Consider the following 21,075-nt stretch of genomic DNA (forward strand, 5'->3'; position numbering starts at 1 on the left):
ATAACTGTCTCGTGTGCGAGACAGGAAGGGGCGAGACAGTGAAAACTGTCTCGCGGGGGCGAGACAGTGAAAACTGTCTCGCCTGGGCGAGACAGTAAAAGTCTGTCTCGCCGGGCGAGACAGTAAAGACTGTCTCGCCAGGTGAGACAGTAAAGACTGTCTCGCCTGTGAGACAGTCTATACTTGTGTTCTTTTGCCTTTTTGGATGATTTCCTCTTGAGCTGTATTTGGATATCTTTCAGCATTTTTTGACGCCTACAGCGGCAGACAAGGACCCGAAGCACTTGTCGTTGTCGCCAGTGGATGGAGCTTGAGGAGCATCCGAAGTAATGGCGGAGGTCGAAGATCGTCTGGCTTTGTAAGGAGCAGCTTTCGTATAAGCCGGCGACGATGGTGAGGATCCTTGGCGATCAAAGGAAGTGAGTTCGGCAGAAGGAGGTGGGTTATATTGTTCTCTATTGCAAGTCAGGTTAGTTTAACTCTTTGCCCACCACCTGTTCGTTGAATTTACGCTTAGTGTTCTCTCTTATCAATATTTGATTTTGATGATTGTTGGTTACTCAAATTCTAATTTATTGTTCTGTCATTCTAAAATCTCATGAACCTGCAACTTGCAGCCTGTTCGTGATCTCTTCAAAAAGAATGCTGATGCCAAAAAACTATTGGAAAAAGTGAAGGTAACCTTTACTTGATGCTCAATTGCTCATAAGATCTGTACATTCATGAGATATCGACCATGACTTACATAACTGTGGTTCCTCTCTGGACAATATGTTTTAAAATTAGAACTATACTTCTTACTTGCATTTATGAATACAATTTTCCTTGGAGTTGATGATTGATGTGAAAATCCACCCTCTTTTTGCAGGCGTACAGAGTTACAAGGTGATTATTCTTACTTGTTGGTGTTGGGAATGGTGACGAGTTGCAACATAAAAATTCTAATTTTCTTATTGCTTGGTGGTCCTTCAGATTCTTATTGTTCTTGTGGGTTTTGATAATTTGAAGCAATACGACATCAAAATCAATATTACTTTCATGTATTTTGATTTGGAAATGCACGATAAGATAGAATTGATATTGCATAAAAGCTTATAGATGATTCCTTTGAAAGTGGTATGAAGCCTCTTATGCTAGCGTTTCTCGATATTACTTTCATGTATTTTGCTTTGGAAATGCACGATAAGTTAGAATTGATAGTTAATAAAATTTTCTTATCATGCAATCATTAATTGTAGCATTTGTTTGTGCAGGAGCGTAGATTGCAACATTTTCATGATGGGATACATATATTCCATCATTAATGGCACACATTCATTCATTCATCAGGATATGAACTTCTAGAAGGGAAGATTGCGATTGCATTTGTCTCGGAGAAATCAAAAAATCTACTAGAAAATATTGTAATTATTGTGCATGTTGTAATCATGAATACATTGGTTTCAGAACCGAATGTGGATTGAGTATGAAAACATGTTTCTTTATTGAGGAATAATTAGAAATTGGATAGCATGGATAGCCTTAAAGTAGTAAACTCTGAAGCGCCTCATCTAGAAGTGTAAACATGTCAGCAGTTGCTCATTGCTTGCTTCGGATATTTGATACGATAATGTTATAAGGGCCACGAGTGGTTATATGTCTATGAAATGTTGTAATCAGTTATTTTTTTGAAGCATATTATAAGGGCCACCAGTGGTTATATGTCTATGAAATGTGTTTCAGATCTTGTATTTTGTATCAAATGTGTACATTCATAGCTCATGGTATTGTTCTATTCCAAAACTAGTGCTATTGGATAATTTTACGATATTAATTTGGTTGGTGCGCAACATTTATATATGTCTCATGTGTATGAGGTTTAGTTTTTTCAGAGGTCATGTTTTACGTATAAGAGTTGATGTTGTTATATAGAAAAAGAGATATATTATATTCACCTACGTCATGTGTCGCGTGACAAATTATCCACCTCGACGAGGGGTCCTCGCTCAATTTTCTAGCTTTTGGCAAAGTATAGTACTTTATAGGAAAGTATAGCAGCTTATTGATAAAGTATAGCCCCTTATGGCAAAGTATAGCACCTTATGACAATAGTATAGCACATTATCGATAAAGTATAGCACCTTATGGTCTCTGGATGACCTACAACTTATTGCGTTACGATAAACCAAATTAGTTTTTTTAGGGCCATGCAAACACTCAAGGATCTACGTTATGTGTCGCGTGACCAATTATCCACCTCGACGATGGGTCCTCGCTCAATTTTCCAGCTTTTGGCAAAGTATAACACTTTATGAGAAAGTATAGCAGCTTATTGATAAAGTATAAGACCTTATGACAAAGTATAGCATCTTATGGCAATAGTATAGCACCTTATCGATAAAGTATAGCACCTTATGGTCTCTAAAAATTTAGAAACTTATTGCGATAAACCAAATTAGTTTTTTTTAGGGCCATGCAAACACTCGATGACCTACGTTATGTGTCGCCTGACTAATTATCCACCTCGACGGGAGGTCCTCGCGCAATTTTGAAGCTTTGACCTACGTTATGTGTCGCCTGACTAATTATCCACCTCGACGGGAGGTCCTCGCGCAATTTTGAAGCTTTTGGCAAAGTATAGCACTTTATGGGAAAGTATAGCACCTTATGGCCAAAGTATAGTACTATATGGTAAAGTATAGCACTTTATTGGCAAAGTATAGCACCTTATTGGCAAAGTATAGTACCTTATGCTCTCTGAAAATTCTGCATCTTAAGTTGTCTAAAACCAAATCAGTTTTTTTCACCGCAACACAAACACTCGATGACCTACGTTACGTATTTATTGACCAATCATCCACCGTGACGGGAGGTCCTCGCGTAATTTTGAAGCTTTTGGCACAGTATAGCACTTTATGGGAAAGTATAGCACCTTATGGCCAAAGTATAGCACTATGTGGTAAAGTATAGTACTTTATTGACAAAGTATAGCACCTTATTAGCAAAGTATAGCGCCTTATGCTCTCTGAAAATTCTGCACCTTAAGTTGTCTAAAACCAAATCAGTTTTTATCACCGCAACGCAAACACTCGATGACCTATGTTACGTGTTTATTGACCAATCATCCACTGTGACAGGGGGTCCTCGCACAATTTTGAAGCTTTTGGTAAAGTATAGCACTTTATGGGAAAGTATAGCACTTTATGGGAAAGTATAGCACCTTATGACTAAAGTATAGCACTATATGGTAAAGTATAACACTTAATTGGCAAAGAATAGCACCTTATTGGCAAAGTATAGCATCTTATGCTCTCTGAAAATTCTGCACCTTAAGTTGTCTAAAACCAAATCAGTTTTTTTCACCGCAACGCAAACACTCGATAACCTACGTTACGTATTTATTGACCAATCATCCACCGTGATGGGGGGTTCTCGCCCAATTTTGAAGCTTTTGGCAAAGTATAGTACTTTATGGGAAAGTATAGCACCTTATAACCAAAGTATAGCACTATATGGCAAAGTATAGAAACTTTATTGGCAAAGTATAACACCTTATTGGTAAAGTATAGAACCTTATGCTCTCTGAAAATTCTGCACCTTAAGTTGTCTAAAACCAAATCAGTTTTTACACCGCAACGCAAACACTCGATGACCTACGTTACATGTTTATTGACCAATCATCCATCGTGACGGGAGGTCCTCGCATAATTTTGAAGATTTTGGCAAAGTATAGCACTTTATGGGAAAATATAGCACCTTATGACCAAAGTATAGCACTATATGCAAAGTATAGCACTTAATTGGCAAAGTATAGCACCTTATTGGCAAAGTATAGCACATTATGCTCTCTGGAAATTCTGCACCTTAAGTTATCTAAAACCAAATCAGTTTTTTTCACCGCAACACAAACACTCGATGACCTACGTTACGTATTTATTGACCAATCATCCACCGTGACGGGAGGTCCTCGCGTAATTTTGAAGCTTTTGGCAAAGTATAGCACTTTATGGGAAAGTATAGCACCTTATGACCAAAGTATAGCACTATATGGTAAAGTATAGTACTTTATTGACAAAGTATAACACCTTATTGGCAAAGTATAGCGCCTTATGCTCTCTAAAAATTCTGCACCTTAAGTTGTCTAAAACCAAATTAGTTTTTTTCACCGCAACGCAAACACTCGATGACCTACGTTACGTATTTATTGACCAATCATCCACCGCGACGGGAGGTCCTCGCGCAATTTTGAAGCTTTTGGCAAAGTATAGCACTTTATGGGAAAGTATAGCACAGTATGGCCAAAGTATAGCACTATATGGTAAAATATAACACTTTATTGACAAAGTATAGCACCTTATTGGCAAAGTATAGCGCCTTATACTCTCTGGAAATTCTGCACCTTAAGTTGTCTAAAACCAAATCAGTTTTTTTTCACCGCAATGCAAACACTCGATGACTTACGTTACGTGTTTATTGACCAATCATCCACCGCGACGGGAGGTCCTCGCGCAATTTTGAAGCTTTTGGCAAAGTATAACACTTTATGGGAAAGTATAGTACCTTATGGCCAAAGTATAGCACTATATGGTAAAGTATAGCACTTTATTAGCAAAGTATAGCACCTTATTAGCAAAGTATAGCACCTTATGCTCTCTGAAAATTCTGCACCTTAAGTTGTCTAAAACCAAATTATTATTTTTCACCGCAACGCAAACACTCGATGGCCTACGTTACGTGTTTATTGACCAATCATCCACCGTGACGGGAGGTCCTCGCGCAATTTTGAAGCTTTTGGCAAAGTATAGCATTTTATGGGAAAGTATAGCACCTTATGACCAAAGTATAGCACTATATGGAAAAATATAGCACTTTATTGGCAAAGTATATCACCTTATTGGTAAAGTATAGCACCTTATGCTCTCTGGAAACTCTGCACTTTAAGTTGTCTAAAACCAAATCAGTTTTTTTCACCGCAACGCAAACACTCGATGGCCTATGTTACGTGTTTATTGGCCAATCATCCACCACGACAGGGCGTCCTCGCACAATTTTAAAGCTTTTGGAAAAGTATAGCAATTTATGGGAAAGTATAGCACCTTTTTGGCCAAAGTATAGCACTATATGGCAAAGTATAACACTTTATTGGCAAAGTATAGCACCTTATTGACAAAGTATAGCACCTTATGCTCTCTGAAAATTCTGCACCTTAAGTTGTCTAAAACCAAATCAGTTTTTTTTATCGCAACGCAAACACTCGATGACCTACATTACATGTTTATTGACCAATCATCCACGGTGACGGGAGGTCCTCGCGTAATTTTGAAGATTTTGGCAAAGTATAGCATTTTATGAGAAAGTATAGCACCTTATGGCCAAAGTATAGCATTATATGGTAAAGTATAACACTTTATTGGCAAAGTATAGCACCTTATTGGCAAAGTATAGCACCTTATGCTCTCTGGAAATTCTGCACCTTAAGTTGTCTAAAACCAAATCAGTTTTTTTCACCGAGGTGGATAATTGGTCACGCGATACATAATGTAGGTCATCGAGTGTTGCATGGCCTAAAAAAACTGATTAATATACACAAACTGAGTAGCCAATACAACTTGCTCAGTGCTTATCAAGTTCATTACAGATTATCACTTCTCATACAATTATCACTTGCACATAACATTGAATGAAATTAATCCATGAAGACACTATGGAAATAATCCAAAATCACCACTATCGAAACGTTGTATACATTTCTACTAGATACACTGATAAATTTCTAATAGAAAATTTTATACAACATGATACATTGGATAGTGTATTTGATACAATATACACAAAAGTCATCTTTATATACATAATATAGAAAATTTCATACAATACGATACATTGGATACTACTTGGTACATCATATTGCAGGCTGTAGTTGATTTGCCGTTTAGGTTGCAGTGTGACAGCAATGCGAAGATCTGATTGAATGCAAAGAGTGGGAGATTCTCTCATGTATTTGATTGAAAAGTTAGTGTGCATTGACGAATGGTTTCTGATTGAGCGGTAGCTGTGCATTACGTTAGGTGTTGACGACAATAGAAAATGGTGAGGTGCATCCGGAGGGCGTAGGAAGGCATACCGATGGGCTAAGATCATGGCGGTCCACAAAACCAAACTTCTCTTGGACATTTCATCAAACACCTCTATTGCCTCCTCAACCAATAGCAATATGGCATAACCGCTAATCGTTGTGGTCCAAATAACTATATCCCTTTTGTCATTCCATCAAACACCTTCTATACATCAACCTAGTCACCAAAACATAGATATATATGAGCAAAATTGTTATGCACATATCATTTTCTGAAGCATAAGCTTGATAAGAATCCATTAATTTATAAGAACAAGACATCTTTAACAAGCTATTGCCAAAAAAACCTAAAATTTTAAAAGTTAACATATAGTATTGGAAAACATACAGTATTGGAAAATCCAAAATTTTAAAATGTTAACAAGCTATTGATGTAGGATTAGTGTCTACTATGAGGAGAAATATTAATGGAGGAGAGAGATTTCTCAAGAAGAGAGGGGAAATTAATGGAGGAGGGAGAGAAGGAGAGAGTAATTGAAGATGTGTACCAAATTAAGGGTTGGTGAAGTGGAAGAGTGGCCCGCCATTTTCTCCTTCCATTATCGCCATTGATGCTCTGCTGTTAGCGGTGATTAGAAGAAGAGAGAAAGAGAGAAGAAGAGAGAAAGTGCAATAATGGGTTTTTCAATTTTGGGAAAAATACAGTATAAAGTTAGAGAGGTATAATAGACATTGGGTTTAAATATAAGTCATATAGGTACAATGAGTTTATTGATGTTTAGAAAAGTGGATGGGTTTTTAAATAAGTGGGGGTAAAACTTTGGGTTAAAAGAGGATTTTCCCAAATTTTTATCCTTTGCACCATCACTCTTTTAATATTTGGGACTGTATAGATAAATTATCTGAATTATTTCACTCACACATTTAGCATGATCCCACATAAACATAACTGAACACTGGCCTTTTGTCAGGTACAAGTGCAAAGGCCTGCTTTCAAGTCCATGGCTTCTAATAGGCTCCTTTTCAATGAGGAAGAGTTGTGCCAAACAATTTTCCAGAATAAGCTATGCTGAAACTTTTGGAGAACTTCCTTTATGTGTAAATGCTTGTAGTTTTTTAATCTAGTTTTTAAAGCGCTTTCAAGAAGCGTTTAGTGTTTAGAGATGAGTCATAGACTTTGACGAGTTTGTGCTAAGATGAGTCACATACTTTTTTTGTACTAAGATGCTTGAATTCTGGTTTCTTGTGCAGTGTTGTATTGAGTTGAAACTAGGATAAGGTCTATTACTAGGGGTGCATTCGGTCCAGATACGGTTCGGATATGATGCCTACCATATTCATATCCGCTTACTCATCTCGGATACGGTTACGGATACGGATATACCTCGGTAAGAAAAATTCATATCCATATCCGCTAAAATCGGATACGGTTACGGTTATACATGCGGATATATAAGCGAATATGTATGCAGATACAAAACGGATATGAGAAAGCTAGATAGTATTGAGAAAAACATAGTTCATGTGATACAAAAGAGTTCGTTTATATATTTATTATATCTGAAAAGTTAAGATTAGACATCTTGATCATCAAAATTAACCACAAATCCATAATCTAAGAATCGAAACTATCGTAAGAGTATGACTAATATGTATTCGGATATTTTGGATACGGATACGATATTTCACTATAAAACCTAACCATATCCTATCGGTTATAGATTTGAGTAACCATATCCGTATCCTAACGGATACGGTTACGGATATTTATAGATTTGAGTAACCATATCCGTATCCTAACGGATACGGTTACGGATATTTCCCCGGATACGGATACGGTTTAGCACCCCTATCTATTACTCTTAATTAAGTACTAATATTTTCTGCTCCTGCAATTTCTTTTTGTGATACGCGTCAGACTCATTTCCGTTGAAATTTAGGCCAAGAAATAATGTGCGTTCATCAAAATGTCTAATTAAATGCGTATTCTTCACAAACGTTGGCATCAATTACCAACGTTTTCTTGCCCAACGTTGGTAATTGATGCGAACACTTTTGCAAACGTTGGTAATTGCCAACGTTTTTTTTGCAAACGTTGGCAATTGCCAATGCTTGTGAAAAAATGTTGGCAATTGCTATCTCCAACAGTTTTTCTAAAATATTCTTCAAAATAGGGAAACAAAAGTCATATTCTCTAAATTATTTTTGCTCCAACTCCAACAGCTTCCCCATTTTGAAGAATCCTGCATTTATTACAATAATAAAAATATTCTACATCCCTATTTTGGGATGCTCTTATGCATTGGAATAATAAAAATATTCTACATCCCTATTTTGGGATGCTCTTATGCATTGGAACTGCCCCCATGGCTTTTTTTATAATTACAGATTTTATTTTATATTTATTTTCTCATCCATCCCGTTTTGAAGAACGTGCTACATTTATGACAAAGCTTTCCCCAAATATTTAAAGAATGCCCCAGATTTGGGGAAGATTCCTATTTTTCTCCTCCATCCCTATTTTGGGGAATGAGATGGAGAATCTGTTGGACCAAAAAAAGTCTAAAATTTTTCAAAAGTGAGAATACCAATAAAATGGAGAAGCTGTTGGAAATGCTCTTAACTACACTCTCCCTTTCAACACTTGTATCATACATTGAGAATTGTTATAATAATGTTTTTAAAATGTAGTTAGGTGTGATTTTAAACGTTGTTAATGAGTACTTTTTTTGTCGTGATATTTTAACGATATTTTAAAAAGATATAATCCTAAACTTAATTTAGTTATAGAATTCTACGTCTTTTAATATTCTATATATTTTCGGAGTACTAAATTTTAAAATAAGCTTGATTTTACCTTTCCCTTTTTCCCTTCGTGGTGGCAGCAGCAGTATTATGTATTTAGCGGGTGTCAAATTTTAACAGAAATCTATTTTTTTATTCCTCCTTGGGGGCTTTTAGCTGGGTAGTTTAGGAGATAGAGGTTTGCCATAGATAGGATCTTAAATTGATTTAGTTTATACTATTCTATCTTTTGTAATACTGTATATCTTAATTTTATAAAATTTCACTTCTATTAGACATCCAGCATAATACTTTGATAATAAAAGAAATCCAACTTAATACGTGAGATATCTTCGAAACTCATCCTCATCCCTAGCACAAAAGAAATGTTATTGGTTGGGACAAATTGGGACTAAGTAGGAAAGTTATTCCAATGAATCAATTTTATCTCTTTGGGATATTTTTGAGTGGAGCAAAGTGGGATAATCAGACAATTTGAGCATTTGATTTGACAATTCATGTGAGATAATTGATGATGTGACACCTTATTAAAAAACAATTTTATCTATTAATTACTTTTAAATTAACTTATCCAATTAGTTTAATATATTATTTAGTATATTATTATAATATAAACATTATTTTAATTTATATTAAAATATAATATGGTGTACTATAATTTCTGACAATATTATTAATTATGATATTATATTATATTATATTACATTATATTAGCATGCTATACTACATAATAGTTAATATAATATAAGATTAATATATTTAATATAATATTTAATATAATACATTATTTTATTTATACAAGAATATAATATGTTATACTATAATTACTAATTAATATTATTAATTATTATATTATATTATATTATATTAGTATCCTACATTATATAATAATTGATATAATATATGAACAATGTATTTAATGTAATACTCTAATAATATATTATAATATAATATTATAGTATATAATGTACTGTATAAAATAGTATAATATTTTACTTTATATATAATAACTATAATAATATTTTATATAGTAATATATTATTAAAATATTATATAATATTATAATAAATATGTTATACTATAATTACTAATTAATATTATATAATAATATATTACATAATTATTATATAATATTATTAATGTATGTTATTAATATATTAATATATGTTATTAAAATATTATTACATTATAATAATATATGTTATTAATATATATATAATAGTATATTATATAATAGTATATTATATATATATAGGACTATTATATGATTGTTATTAATATAATTAATAGTATATTACATACTTATACTAAATGTAATATTAATATATGTGTGTTAATACATGATATTATTAATATATACATAATATACATGTTATTATAAATGATTAATATATGTTATTATACAGTAGATATTTTAATATATGTTATTAAATTAAGGTTCATTTTAGAACATTTACACGATTTCAATTTCACTTACACGTTATACCTCCTACGGAGTTCATTTATCATTTAAGGAGCATAAATCGCCTTATTTATATTGGCCACCTAGCACATCATAAAGATAATTTAGGCCGGTTTTAGCGCACGTGGGACCCTTCTGCTTGTACCCCCTCTGCTTTGCCCTTACACCTTAGCCGCCGTCGAATTCCGGCCACAGCGCTTTGTGCTCTTGGGCGGGCCACCCCCACCACCGGATACCGCACACTCAGTACATGTGTATCTATTGCTGCCTACTAAATGATTTGACCACCTCACATCGGTTATCTCCCACTCTGAGCAACTAAACCTCCAGTCTGGCACCTATAATAATACTTCCGATGGTGCTTCGTGAAGGGTCTAAGTTAACTTCGGGCATATCCCCCAAAGGCTATGATTTCACTACCTACCTAATCTACCTATCGGAGTATAATTAGATTGTCAGTTGTCTTAGTTTTCGCGCCCGGGCTGCATGTGCTGCATCGTGCTTTCTTCCCTGCATGTCAGATCCATGTTCGCAACTCTATGTCGCCAGCGTTTCACATGCAGTCCATTCTCCATTGGACTTACCGTTCAGGCCAGGTGTAACGTCATGGGGTCGACTTACTTATATGTGACTTCGACAAGTTTTTTGGGGGACGATTCCCATTGATATATCAGTCACATATACCAGTACCTCCTAGCATAAGAGTATGAGTCCGCACCCTTAGCATCCAGCCGATCCCGTCCATCACCATCGAGGGCGGTCCTATCCCACATAGTGGACACAAACTATCTTATTTAGTGAAAGCACATTTTTTATACATCCCTCAGTTCTCACAGACCGTTCTTCGGATGCACTGCTAAGCTCACTCGAGTCTTACTCATACTATGCCGGCGGCGCTTCTATTTCTGACATCTGCACTCTACAATCGTCACACTAGGACGCATTCCCTCTGCCCTCACCCCATACTACAGAATATGGCTAATTGCAAGCGATCTGATGACACATAACGCACCCCGGAGGTGCATTCCACTCCATTCGGTCTGAAAGTCAGCTTGGTGTTTTTCCTCACTAATTGAACTAGCGTCCCATCTAGTATTTTGCCCGCGAGCTGTAGACGGATCCTCCGTCGCAGGCCCGCCCGATTCTTTACTCTACATCCCGAGACGCCTACTTCTACCGTAGAGGGCACGTGTTTGTTACTCCGACTTGCCTTTCGAACACCACCGAAGCAGACAGCCGTTCTTCAGGACGCCACAGGAGGATGTGGTGCGCATCAGCCCGGCGGCCACCCTGTGATCGCTCCAGGACGAATGGGATATTTTGGCCCCATGTTGTGGCCGCAAATGCGAATACGCCCGAGCGTGTCTGCTTGTCCATACCTGCCCATTCTAATGCAACGCACCCCCGGAAGCGTTTCCCACCCGGCCACTCACCACCGGTCTTGGCCGGTTCGCCGCCTGGGGTATGCCTTGTTGGTCGCTCTTTTTCCCCCTTCATCCCAGTGACTCGCTTCAACTTCTCCGCCATCCCGGACTTCCACTTTTCACACCCAGTGGGCTGAGCGATTCGCTCTGCGAACGTGCCGACGCACACGTATCACACATTTCATCCACCTCTGTCACTACTCCCGCACAGCGTGGCAGACAGCATCCTTCCTGCTCCGGTCCCCGTTCTACCCGCCTTCGTCCGGTTTGTGCCAGTTCACCCTTCACGCTGTTCTCGTCCCCGCTTATTCTCCCGCTGCGACTGGATTCCTGCGCGCGCTTTCCCCCGACGCTCTTAAGATCTATAGCTCGTGACAAGCACCACATACACGAGCTTGGGCCGACTACTCGGTGCGCCACTCCTGGCACCTTATCGCCCCACTCTCGCCCCCCTTGCCGCACAGCAGGCCGATCACCGGGGCCACCCCCTACATTCGTTTGTCTCACGCGGATGTGCGCTGTGTTCCCAACTTGGACCTCCCACTCCCCATCCCTTCGATCATCTCGCACCAGCTGCGACGACGACCCCATCAACTCCGCACAATGTCTCGAACGCAACCTCGCCATGTTGGATGCCCCCGCTTTGAACGGCTCCCCACCTTGCGTTTTCTCACACACGCCAGCAGTATCTAGGGCTTTTACTCCCAGAGTCGCCAGCGCAGTTCCCGGCCGGCGATCTGGTTCCTCGCTGCTCTGCGCCCGCTCATCCTTCACCTCCACACGAGACCAGGTAAATTCTGCCCTCCCCCTGAAGCCGGAACGTTGTGCTAGACTGGTCACTCCACGCGCCTCTCGCTGCCTCCTCAGAGGGCGGCCCTTCAAGCACATATGGAGTTCCTGACCCAGTCAGATCTCCCTAGTCCGATTCCCATACCCTTTCATCCCCCACACGGCAGTTCGCTTTGCAGCATATTCCAATACTTGCTCTTCTACAGAGTCACCCCAATTCTGTTTTCACCCCCCACATCGCGGCTCCCTGATCATTTCCCTTCACCGTGCCTCCCCCCAGTGTCTTTCTGGCCCCTCTTGGCCTCTTTCCAGAATCCGCGCACTTGCCTTCGCAGTCCCCTTTCGATCACCGACGCCTCCTTCTTTTTCTCCTTGGTTAAGCCTTCTCACATGTTATACCCCCGTTGAAACTATTCACATGTCGAATCCACACCCACTCATTTCAGCTTCAGATCACCAATCGCTCATACGGTACGGTATTATCTCGGCTTTTTCCCGCTTCCCCTCGGCGTGGCGACTCGCCCCTTTCTAAGTTTCTTCTTGCGCCTGGCATCAGCACATCTCCTTCCTTCCTTTCCACTCACATGGCTGAATATAACTCTTCGCTTCTTGTATTCGGGCTTCGCCTTCCACCCTCTCACAGAACGCTCGGGCATACGATATAGCCTTCTTTCTTACCCATATTCTGCCACACCCTCATTTATCTAATATAAGCCTCATCCTATCAGACTCTCTTGGCATTCCTCACTCGGCAGTTTCATCCGCATCGCACCCGGCATCGTCTGTGCCTCCCACCAGACGTCTGCCGGTTACGTCTTTTTCCGTAGACGATATACAGTAGGTTCGATCTTACTAGGGGTCGTCTATCCTGCCACCTCAAGCAGGAAGTCTAGTCCTGACATTTCCTACTCTATCTAAGCTTATTATATTTATACCGCGCTCCGTTCGCTTCTTTACACCGTTACCGCACCCTCCGCTTCCCAGGGTATTAAGTAGGTTCAACCGACCTTGTGGGTAAGTTGTTATTACTCGCCCACCACATCATTTGCTCCCCATGGGGCATTTCCTACTCTGAGTATTCACTCCGCACACATTCAGGAGGTGCACTTGCCATAAGCCATACCTGCTCGAGCCGGGTTTAGTCTTTCTCCGTAGCGATCCCGCCACAACAGCACACACCGTCTGGGTGTAGTTTATCTTCTCACGAGTGCCCTCCATACGGGATCACGGTATTACTCGTCTATAAATCGTTGCTTGGGCTAAGTCATCTTCCCCTACCCCTGATGAGCGACTAGTACACTACGTTCAATTCGAAAGTCTAGAGTAGCACGAAGTCACTAGAGAATTCCACATTCTAATTATAGGTATAATGTAGCTCGTATTAACGGTCCAGCACCACGGGAGGTTAAGCCTTCAGTGACACAAGCTAGGCATTCACGGTACAATTTTCTCAGTGCTCGCCCACACTCTCTCCGTAAGCTACCGGTATGCGCCATCAACTACACGTTGAACGCTGGGTGATTAAGTCCAACTCCTACAACCTACTCACACACCTACACGTGTACGCCGGGTACGCCTAATTCCGTCCCACATGGTCAACGCCTCTGTATTCCCCACTCACATAGCACAGTCTCAGAGCTTCAACCTCTCAATTACGACCTTATCTAGTAAGTATATTTACGTTCAACTCATTGACGGCCACAGGAAATTTAGACAATATACGCATGCTTAGATGAACCGCTTCCTCACCGGTAATCGGTACGGCCAGCTCCCCTCACGTTGACGTGCATGCGGAGGTTTTGTCCACACTCTATGCAGTTAATTATGGTCACTCAATTTCCATCACCAACCACATGAACCACTCATATCACATAAATGAGATCCCGTGCATCACCCTCAGTTACCCTCCGCAGCATCACGTCCAACGTCATTCGGCCTGCCATCAATCCAATCAACGCCACATACGCTACATCTGCTGAACATACCCTTCGCCCAGCTTCCTCCAATACTCCCGGGCTTGCCTGCTCAATCCTCACTCCCCTGCTGGACTCTTCAGTGGCGGCTACACGTCTTCCACCGCCATCATAATTACTAATGTAATATTATATTATTATATATTAATTATATATCTATCAATCTCTCCGAGTTATCCCCCGTTCTGCTTTGCCGGAGCTTTTTCATACACTCCTATCCGCTTCCTAGCGGGTGGAGCTATGTCTGAATCCTGGTACCTTCGTCTCGAAGATACTCAGTACAGTCTCCGTTCTTTCTTAACATCTGGAGTAATCCTCTTCTGACAGCTGGCTACTAATCTTTGGTCTCTCCACACACGCAAGGTAAATTATGATCACATCACAGCCTTGTCGAATGTCTAGTGCAATGTCTTCGGCAAGGTTCGCCTCCATTTTAACGGTACATTTAGTCACCAGGTATCCCGCTGCTCTCTATGATCTGCGAAGCTTCATAGCCATCGAATGATATCTAGAGTGCAGCGATCAATTATTGATCCGCGGACTGGTTACTCCATGGTGAATCCAGCATAGCCTGTCGAACGCCCCTGCATGTCACCCGGAGCTCACACGACCCACCATCTACGCTCGGTCTACGCCATCCGCTATTCACATTCCTACGCCTTTCGCAACGCTGCGCGGGTCTACCTACTGCTCCCTTCTTCAATTCATTTGACTCCACGGTGACACGGTTTTACACCTGGTGAGGCCAGTCCGGCCGTACAGAGTGATTTTGCCGATCACTCGCTCCAACCTAAGCCGGAGCGCAGACAGGCGGCACCTTTCTACCGATGACGCTCTCTCAACTGGGGTTGATGTCTGCTACGACTTCTTCACACAGACCTGACACGGCCGAGCAGACTCACCTCCCCACCCTCAGGAGACACTTCGTCACATAGCCTTATCCTGAGGACTCCCCTGAAACATTTCTCCAGTGCTTATTTACTCGCTTCTTCCTCTTTGATCCCTGGGGGTATGGAAGTGTCAACTGTCGTGGATGATCTAGACTGATGTTAAAGCTTGGTCTCCCGTAGGATTCACACAGGATCATCTCACGCCCACTACAACGCTTCTGTCCACACCACTGAAACTTCTCAGCATGCCACCCATTCTAACTGCCTTCGTGCCACCCTGCTAGTCTATCATTCATTTGCGATAGGGCCCGCTACCTTTCCAGTACAATCCCTAGGCTTCTAGGGAAGTGTCACGCCTCAGGACCTGTCCTCTTCAAGGCATTTGGTTCTCCATCTGAGCACGCCCTATACATGAGTGGAGCCTTAAGGTGTGTCTCCGCGGCACACCCTTGATTCCACCTCGTCGCATCCTCATATTCGCCACTTGCCAACCTGTAGGTAATAAGCCATATCATGTTATATATAAGTATATATATAATATATATATAATATATATACTATATTATATAATAATATATTATACAATATTATCAATGTAATATTAATATATGTTGTTATATAATATTATTAATATATAATAATATATGTTATTAAAATATTAATATATGTTATTATATAATATTATTAATATATGTTATTAAATTATGTTATTTTAAAATATTATATAATAATATATGTTATTTATACAAAAATATAGTATGTTATACTATAATTACTAATTAATATTATATAATAATATATGTTATTAAAATATTATATAATATTATAATAAGTATGTTGTACTATTATATAATTTAGTATGTGATATTCCCTAATAATATATAATAAATATCACAAAAAAAGTATACATATAAATTAAACTATAATAATATTTTATTTTATTATATGATAATATAATATAATATATTGAATATATTATTACTATATACTTTATATATCATGTCATATATTTATGATATAATTAGCATGTATTAGTTTAAGTATTACAAAAAGGTTTGAAAATTATCCCAATTGACTTTAAAGTGGAACAAAATTATTCCAATATGGAGGATGATGTAAATTTTTACTATTGGGATAATATTTTTGTATATGAGTGGTGTAATTTTATCCCAAGTGGTAAAATTGTCTCACTAGTGTTCTAAAAAACCAATAACACAAAAATGTATTATCCTTGTTCCATTGTCCCAATGAATAACACTATGAAATAGAATCCCCAAAATTATCCTATTATCCCACCAAATGTCCCAATGATTAACCCCCCTTAACATAAAGGAAAGGTAATGCTACTAGCTTAACCCAATATTATGTTCGATCCAAAACTTGAGATAAAGGGTGTAGGCCAAAAATATTAACTAAATTCAGTTTTTCCTTTTTTCCTCTGTTAGGTTTTTTTCAGTTTTTAACAAACAAATATTATTTAACAAATAAAATGGGTAATAAGCAAATATATAGAGAGAAGAGCGAGTTTTTTTGTTGTGCGTAACAGAACCGAAAGAGCATGAACACAAACGAGATAGAATCACAACCAATAGGTAAAACAAGAACCAAACAATGTAAGATACAGATTTTACGTGGTTCGGCAAAAAACATCTCCCAAATGAGAAATCTCTTTACTTTACAAAAAGGTCCAAAACATGAAAACATGAAACACTTGTTTTTGTCATTTTGACTAAACTATGTTTTGAAACTTTACAAAATGATTATATAGACTTAACATAAGATGTATATTATGGTTGTTAAGTCTATAAACTAGAATACACTATTTTCACATATGAACATGAATATATATATATATATATATATATATATGTTCGCGGTGAAAATTGTGTTCTTTGATTCCATTGTACTCTTGAGTAATAGTTTATCGATTACAAAAGATCCGGTCTTTTTATAAAATCCGGTTACAACAAAATCAAAAAGAAATAAAAATTACAACTTTCCTTTTATGTCGAACGAATCGCGAGATCCTGTTTTGCGGTCTCTCGCTTTTGTGGGTTCTTTGCCTGCGCCGGGGTTAATCCGTGGACCCCCGCGCGATCTTGATCCGGTCGGATCTACACGGTATGACGGGTGTTATCTCACGAAGGAAATAACAGCCGGGGGTACTATTTCACCAAGGAAATAATAGCCTGTAGTTATCGAAATCGACCAAGCGAAATCGAGACTCTTCTCGGGATCAAAGGCCAAGCTTTGATCCGGAGGATTCCGTGTAGATCTCAGATCTAATCTCTCTCCTCGAACTCCTGCCTTGTTGACGTGATTGCTCGCCGCAAGAAAACCGATCTGAAAACTGTCCAAGTCGTTCTCAGATTTAGCTGCAAAAACTCCAAAGTGAGCTCTTATCAGCAGAGCTTTCGCCTCAAAAAGTTCCAACTCAAAACAATCGAAGCCCACCAAGCCATCTTATAGGCCCATTAGAACCAGACTGGGCTCAGACTGGCCCAGATCTGGCTTGGCCCAGGTGGCTCGCCACCGAGCCACCTTCTGTGGCTCCGGTTTTGCCGAGCCACCAGAGCTGGTGGCTCGGCCCACCGAGCCACCCCTAGGTGGCTCGGTTTTGGCCGAGTCCTCCAGGTGTTTGCCATTTCGTCGTTTTTCGGTTTCGCGGTTTATCTGAACTCTGATTTGTTGATCTGGACTCTGATTTGGCAGTCCGGATCCTGATTTGACAGTAAATCCGCTTCGGTGTTTAACCTCGTCGCCTCGTTAATCTGCTTCGTCGCATCTCACTTAGCTTCGATGTTGTGGTCTAACGATCACGCTTGGATACATCGCCCGATGGTTCGTTGGTTTGTCGAATCACCGTGCCGAGCTGTGTTAAGGGACCTATAAGTAGTTTTATACGCCTACAGATACCCCCTCCAAAATATTTCAGCCTCGTTCTTTTATAGAAGAGTCTGGAATGCTTTGGATATGATTGCCCCGACCTTCAATCGGTATGACGGGACTTTTGAATGGCTTCTATTCTTGATTCCTTCAATCCTTCAGGCTATTCAGTGCTTTGTCGAATGTCTGCAAGAATTCTGGTGCTGCATTTATTGTCTGACCGTTGTCGGAATTTTGAACTTGAAGTCAATTCCTGATTTTCTAATCTTTAGCTCGTGTTTGTTGTTTCAACATAAAACTAACCATCGATTGTTGGTAACGCGTTGTCCGGCGTTTGACACAATTTATACTCGTGCGTCTGTTGGAGTCTTGAGAAGCAGTTTATACTCTTATACTTTTCGGAGTGTTGTTGAGTTATCCTTAAGAATATTTTTAGAAAAGTACTCTCCAGAAACTTCTTAACAAAAAATAGGGAATAGTTTATACTCGTATACCTTACTGAAGTATTAAGAATGAGTTGAACCGGCCTAATAATGACCCAAAAAAGGCAGTAATTAGGCTCAAAAAATCTTCCGACCCTTCCGAATATATGGGAGAGGAATGAATAAATAAGGGACTGAGCCGTCGGTCGATTTGAAGTCGTTTCGACACTCGGTTCAGCTCCAATTTGAATTTTGGTTCAAATCTGGTTCAAACTGGTTCAGAACTGGTTCAATCTGGTTCAGAACTAGTTCAACCTGGTTTGGTCTGGTTCAGCCTGGTCTGGTCTGGTTCAGCCTTATCTGGTGAGCCTGACTTATCACACCAGGTAGAAAAGCCTGTAGAAGCTGTCGATGTTAGGGAGACTATCAATGTAGGACCCGATTCCGCGAATCCAGGTACACCTATCATTGACAATACACCCTTTAGATGACAAACAAAGGAGTTGAACGATTCAGAATTCGTGCCTCCTTTAATTGACTCTATGCTTCTTGCTCTTTTAGATAAATTGCAGGAGGCAAACGTGGATCTTGGGAATAGAGAGTCTAACACACCCATAAGAGGTAACTCATTTCCCTTGGTCGTAGTCTCTTTATTCTTCTTTCACATTTATATTTCCTTGTGTCAGATTTTTCGAATGATGATTTCGACGAGGAAGGTTTGCTCGTAGACACACCTATGCTCCACTTCATGTATGGCTCTTCTCAGATTGATAACCAAATGCCTGAAGACATGTTTCCTGAGTCTACACTCCCTAAGAATCCCGAGGATGGTCCTTTTGAAGGTACGTGCCTCTTCTCAAATTAATTATAGGACTAGCCATTTTTTGACTAATGCAGTTATAATGTGATGCATCTGAGAATTCCGTTTTGTGTTTGACAGAAGCTTTTGTCGAGACTGATCCTGTTGATCCGGCTGTGAGACCAGCTACATCAGCTGATACATCCACGACAGTTACACCTCCACTACCCCCAGTGACTCAAGAGGAAGAAGGTATAAATTAAGCAACTGAGAAATGTCGTTTATTTCCTCATTAAGGCTTTTGACGAATTTCTCCTTTTTGTGTAGGGTTTTCTTCTCGGCTTCATGTTTAAGGCTTTTGACGAATTTCTCCTTTTTGTGTAGGGTTTTCTTCTCGGCTTCATGTCCTTGTGAAGGAATTGTTATCAGACAACGACCCTGAGAAGATCGTCATCTGTATAGAAGTCCGCTCCTTCTTCTCCTTCGTGAATGCTATGATCGGCAAACTCTTCTACGGCGGACTTTTCCTTCACCAGTTTAAACCTTTCCTTGATTCTAGAATAAATTTAATAAGGGATGCAGGATACCCGGATCTGGCGAAGGCTATAGTTGATGATCTTGATTGTCTAGAGCACGAGCTTCAGATGTTTCGTGAGCTCCGAGATGCAGGTGCTTCTTCATTCATTGCTGCCCATTTGGATGTTCGCTTACAAACATGGCGCGATACTCGGATTTTTGCTGAGCTCGAGATTCAAGTGCAGTGGGATCGGGTAGACCGAGTTGAGGCCAACCTTGCTATTAGATCATCTTCACTCGACAAGCTTGATTTTTACATTACCTCTTGTGAGACCAAGATAGACCAGCTCAGAAGAGAACTCCGTGAAGAAGAGGAGACTTTGAGTATTCTTCAGATGACGAAGGTACAGGATCAGCAAGCCCACACTGCTTTATCTGATGAGTTGAAGTCCTTGAAGCAGAAGCTGGTCGAGACAGAGGAGGTTGCTGTGAAGACTTTAGCCTCCACTGAAGAGTCCATCAGAGCCGAGTTGTAGGATGAGCTTAGGCAAGCTTATGATGAGAAGCTGTCTAAGTTTAGTCAGCAGATTTTTAGCTATGGGCTTGATGTATGATTTCATTTGCTGAATACTTTGACTTTTGATTCTCTTAGTGGAACTGGTTTTTATCTTTATCTTTATTATGATTTTTCATTTTGTTTGAAATGATTGACCATAATACTCATAGGATTTTTGACAAACCCTCAGCCTTCAACGGATTTGATTGGCCTTTACCGATTACCGTTTGAATCGGGCTAGCATGCGGATTGTCTAAATCCGTTCCGCATGTAACGTTGTGCTAAGAGAGTGAATTCTCTGAGACTTTGTGCTATGATGTTGAATACATAGGCTTTACCATTTGTTACGGGAATAGGCTACCCGGCGACACGTGTTAGGTGTTGACTTTAGGATTTTTGGCTAACCCCCAGCCTTCAACGTATTTGATTGGCCTTTACCGGCTACCGTTTGAGTTGGGCTAGCATGCGGATTGTCTGAATCCGTTCCGCATGTAACGT

General features: G+C 39.6%; 2 long non-coding RNA genes across 2 annotated transcripts in view; one reads left to right on the plus strand and one right to left on the minus strand.

The window, feature by feature from the left end:
- LOC109819459 lies at positions 507-1,301 on the plus strand. The gene is made up of 3 exons (XR_002241540.1): positions 507-677; positions 869-885; positions 1,254-1,301. It is a non-coding gene; the product is annotated as an uncharacterized LOC109819459 (long non-coding RNA).
- Positions 5,873-21,075, minus strand: part of LOC109820309 — a 39,542-nt gene continuing 24,339 nt past the window's right edge. The window contains exon 4 of the long non-coding RNA XR_002241800.1: positions 5,873-6,272. This is a non-coding gene — a long non-coding RNA (uncharacterized LOC109820309). The remainder of the gene's footprint in view (positions 6,273-21,075) is intronic.

This window comes from Asparagus officinalis, chromosome 8 (assembly GCF_001876935.1).
Source record: "Asparagus officinalis chromosome 8, Aspof.V1, whole genome shotgun sequence".
Classification (NCBI taxonomy): Eukaryota; Viridiplantae; Streptophyta; class Magnoliopsida; order Asparagales; family Asparagaceae; genus Asparagus; species Asparagus officinalis.